The 5,082-nt window shown below is 37.4% G+C and overlaps 1 long non-coding RNA gene across 1 annotated transcript; it reads left to right on the forward strand.

The window, feature by feature from the left end:
- Positions 1-1,877: 1,877 nt before the first annotated feature.
- Positions 1,878-4,395, forward strand: LOC144031051 (uncharacterized). The gene is made up of 3 exons (XR_013287427.1): positions 1,878-2,158; positions 2,710-2,911; positions 3,835-4,395. It is a non-coding gene; the product is annotated as an uncharacterized LOC144031051 (long non-coding RNA).
- The last annotated feature ends 687 nt before the right edge of the window (positions 4,396-5,082 follow it).

Consider the following 5,082-nt stretch of genomic DNA (forward strand, 5'->3'; position numbering starts at 1 on the left):
CCGCAAACAACCACATTTTTGAGGCACTAAACATGAACGAAAACTCACCAAACTTTACACGCAGATCGGGTCTGGCGAAAAATTTGATATTTTAAAGTCGCCATACATGATAACAGAAAAATGGCTCTGTAGCGCCACCTACATAGGTTTAACGGATCCCTGTCCCGCTACGATTGTCCTATGGCTACGAAAATTGTGTGGCACCTGTAGCACATCCAGATGAACAAAAACCTCTTTGATATGTGTACCCTAAAATAGACAGGAAGTGAGGTATGAGTATTTGAATGTCCAATTTTGGCCCATTTTTGCACATTTACAGGGGTCATACTTTTGCCCGCTTCTCCTACACGGTTAACCCGATTGACTTCAAACTTGGGCTGTACCATCTCAACACCTGGGACAACATCATGGTAAAAAATCTAAAGTTTTTGACATACTATATGACGGTGGCGGGGCATCAAATTTACAGTTTCAAAATTCTTACTTAACGAAGCATTGCCGGTGGTACGTTTAATCTAGAGCTACGAAAATTGGTACACATATGTAACAGACTATGATCTACAAAAAAGCCTGTTGGTGCCATATGCTAAACCTAACAGGAAGTCCGCCAGAGGCGAGGCATCAAATTTTGTGTTTCAAAATTCTAACTTAATGAAGCATTCCCGGCTGTACATTTCACCTAGAGTTACCAATATTTGAAGACATATGTAAGAGCCCTCAAGGTACAAAAAACTCTTTTTGAACCATATGCTAAACCGAACAGGAAGTCCGCCATTTTGATTTACTTTGGAACGTGTTGCCATTTTTTGGGCCATTTCATAGGGGTCTTATTTTAACGAACTCCTCCTACAGAGTTTATCCGATCATCTCCAAACTTGGTGTGATTCATCTTAAGATGTTGAAGATGAAAAGTTATTGAAAGCTTTTTATTTTGTCGCACGCTGTTGCCGTGGCATGCACAGTTTGCAAAGGAAAAAATTACTTCTTAATGAAGCATTCCCAGTTGTACGAAGCAGCTAGAGCTACGAAAATTTGGAGACAAATGTAACAGCCCATGATGTACAAAAAAGTCTCTTGGTGCCATGTGCTAAACCCAACAGGAAGTCCCGTAGGGGCCGGGCATCACATTTTGAGCTAAAAAACTCCTCTTTAACGAAGCATTCCCGGTTGTACGTTTCACCTAGCGCTATGATAATTTAGAGGCATACATAAGAGCCCACGATGTACAAAAAAGTCTCTTGGAACCATGTGCTAAACCAAACAGGAAGTCCGCCATTTTGATTTATGATGGGATTTGTAGACTTTTTTTGTGGCCTTTTTTAGGGGTCATATTTTAACTCCTCCTACAAAATTCATCCGACCGTGTTCAAACTTGGTGTGTTTCATCTTAAGATGTTTAAGATGCAAATTTATCGAAAGTTTTTTATTTTGTCGCACGCTGCTGCTATAGCGATGCATTGGTTGCCAAGTAAAGTGCTGCTTTGTTTTTTTTTATCTATACATGTGTGAAAACTCGTGAAACTTTGCACACACATCAGACTTGTCATTAACATGAATTTTTAGAGATTTCTTGTGCAATTTGCAATAAATCGCACCCTCTATACATTTTTTATGGAGCATTTCCGATTGGATGATTCAAGCGCAAAATAACTAAAGATGACTTGACTTGACCTAGATTTGTGAAAACTCAGAGGCATACCTATTATATTATTATTATTTTTTGTACCTTACAAGATTATCTCTTGTGCCACAATAAACCCCTTTGCAGGCCTGAGCCAAACCACGGTCCATACATTTGATACCACTGCTTTATTTCAATGGTCAAGTACTTCATAACCACACCTACTTATGCTTGTCCTTGCATATATAGTAGACAACAAAGAGCTCTTTCAACAAAAGACATTTCCATCTACAAAGTCATACAAGGTAAGCACTCTATAAATTCTGCAATCACTACACTTCTATTCCTAAATTATCACTTCAAATACCAACAATGGTTAATACAGCTACAAATTTCTTGTATGTTTATGAAGTATGATACTGTATTTATTTCTACTGCTTTGCTTTTCTACAGAACATGAACAAATCAACAAGCAAATTCTCTTTTGATAAAGACCCTCTAATCATCTCCATACGCAAAGATTGCCAACTTTTTTCCGTAAGTATACAATACATAAACTAAACAGGACAACTTTCTCAATCATATACAGTATGCCATACATATATGTATTAAGTTCTCATTTATTAACAGGTTTGTTAAAGGCACCTTTAGTGTGTTTTTCTGTTTGTAATGTTTCTCCACGAGCACGTCTAGCCATTGATATCATGTAGAACACATATGCTAACCTTTTAGAGACAATTGAAGCTTACTTGCACAGTAGCCACTATCTTAACCACTTAATTCACATGTCTACTTGACAACTTATTACATGTAGTGAAATGGTACTTTGTGCGTCTTATGCTTTTTTCTGAACACTGCTTTTCAACTCTTTCCTTAAAACCAATACATGCGGCACTGTTATACTGTATACATATATATGTCCATGTGTATATATTTGTATATTCTTTCAAATAAACTCGTTTTGACACACACAGCCATTGAGTAACATGCAACACGACCACAACGTTTTGCACCAACACGTTACCTCTGCTATTTAGAATCATGGAATCTAACATGACTGATTTTCATTGAATGCTTTGTCATTACAGTATGCATGCATTGATCATGCTTTCAGTCGCAACGACTTATACCAGCGCAGCCTTGATCTTCATTCCCAAATGAACCAACTAGTCCATGTGACTCGAGTCAATCGAGCACTTGAAAAACAGATAGACTTCAAAACCAAGCTTGTGAAAGAACTCCAGACTGCATTGGATATAAAGGATGCATGTGATGCATTTGTCTGTGATGGTAAGCTATATGACATGGAAGACACACAAACACTAACACAGCAAGCATCCCCATCCTACACATTGTGTATAATGAATGACATGTTTGACAATGGACATTTTTTTGTTAATGCACGTTCCTTTTTTTCTGTTAGGAATATCTTGAAGGTAACATTGGACTGTTAACTAAAACACTGACTGATTATTGAGCCGCAATTTCTCAATGTATATAATGTGAATACATACTACACTTGATTACTTTCAAATGTGACTGATATCATGTAGCTATGCTGTGATCTTGCCCTCTTTCATCCACTGATAGACACTTCAAAGTTCTTTTTTTTCTGTATCTTCTCAAAATAACTGACATATTCATGGAAAAGATTGTATTTACATTCTATCATTATTAATTACTATTATTATGTTTATGTCTTTGCCCCTGATTATGATGTTTCTATACTATAGATTTTTTTTTTTTAATTTTTGGACATACTGTGACTTGACCTTTACAATACTAATTTTTACGAAGAAAAAATCAATCACACACCATAATATTTTATACTTATCCTGCATGTATCTGGACACACCATGCCAAATTTTACACTTACATAACCATTTATGTACCTGTCGTATCCTTACTTTTATTCATCATTTCATCACACAATCCTAAAACATTGCTTTTTGACCCAGAGGATTCAACTATACCATTTTTGCGTGTCTTATTACTTACTAGCTATATTATTTATTAACGGGCAAAAACTATGAATATAAGATCACCGTCAAATATTACGTCTGTAATATCCATATACAGTGCATTACATAATATGCATTTGTATTAAGACACTACCATGCTAAAAATATGCACACGACTGTTCTGTAAACTACACCTAAGACAACCAAACTTCACAGATCTAACATGATTCTTCATTCTTTTTTGTTCTACAGATGTATCAAATGCTGCCACACAGACAGAAGAAGCCACTGAGGACATGCACGAAGACGATGATCACAATATAACAGGACAGGTTAACCCCCCTGAAGTTTTAGCCCGCAGGTCAAAGCGTCCTAGGACTAATTCATCCATGGAGGTTACATTATCCTAAGACAGACTATGTGCTAACCCAAACTCTTTGACCCCAAGGGATTCATCTGTCCCAGAAAACTTTTACACTAAAGAGTTTATCTGTCCTAGGGCGCTGTTAACCCCAGGTTAAAGTGTTATTTAATCTGTCCTGTTACAACAGCTATACATAAACAGCTGCATTCCTCTCCTGTTCCATCTCTCGCACTTCTTTCATCTCTTTTTCTCCTCTACTTATACCTATGCTTGCTCATGTGCTTTTTTCCCCTTTAGATGATGTCATTGGTTAGCCTGCTTCAAAGCTACATTTTTTCTTGAATAACTGTCACACATTTACTGTTTGCTGGACCCTACAAAACTGTCACAATACTTCACTATGTCATGAATACATATGTGTTGCACAGCGACACCACATTAAGAGTCATCAAAAAGCTTTTTATTTGATCACACACCATCTCTGTGCCATGCAATGTTTTCAAATAAACAGATGCTGGTTTTGAATATCAAACGAGCGACTTTTCATGAAACTTTGCACACACATCAGAAAGTCCACACTTTTGAATTTATTTTGGGAATTGTGCATCATTTTTGGCCTTTTACTGCACCTTTTTACACACAAGGCACGGCAAATGCATTTCTATTTTCCATGGTCCTTGTCTATTTAACAGTACCCCAACGTGCAAGTCCCCCGACTTGCATATACCCCAACGTGGCCCGGGTTGCGAGGGCCCTTTTTCTTCTTCTTTTTCTTTGTTATTATTCTTTTCCGCAAACAACCACATTTTTGAGGCACTAAACATGAACGAAAACTCACCAAACTTTACACGCAGATCGGGCCTGGCGAAAAATTTGATATTTTAAAGTCGCCATACATGATAACAGAAAAATGGCTCTGTAGCGCCACCTACATAGGTTTAACGGATCCCTGTCCCGCTACGATTGTCCTATGGCTACGAAAATTGTGTGGCACCTGTAGCACATCCAGATGAACAAAAACCTCTTTGATATGTGTACCCTAAAATAGACAGGAAGTGAGGTATGAGTATTTGAATGTCCAATTTTGGCCCATTTTTGCACATTTACAGGGGTCATACTTTTGCCCGCTTCTCCTA

This window comes from Festucalex cinctus, chromosome 11 (assembly GCF_051991245.1).
Source record: "Festucalex cinctus isolate MCC-2025b chromosome 11, RoL_Fcin_1.0, whole genome shotgun sequence".
Taxonomy (NCBI): Eukaryota; Metazoa; Chordata; class Actinopteri; order Syngnathiformes; family Syngnathidae; genus Festucalex; species Festucalex cinctus.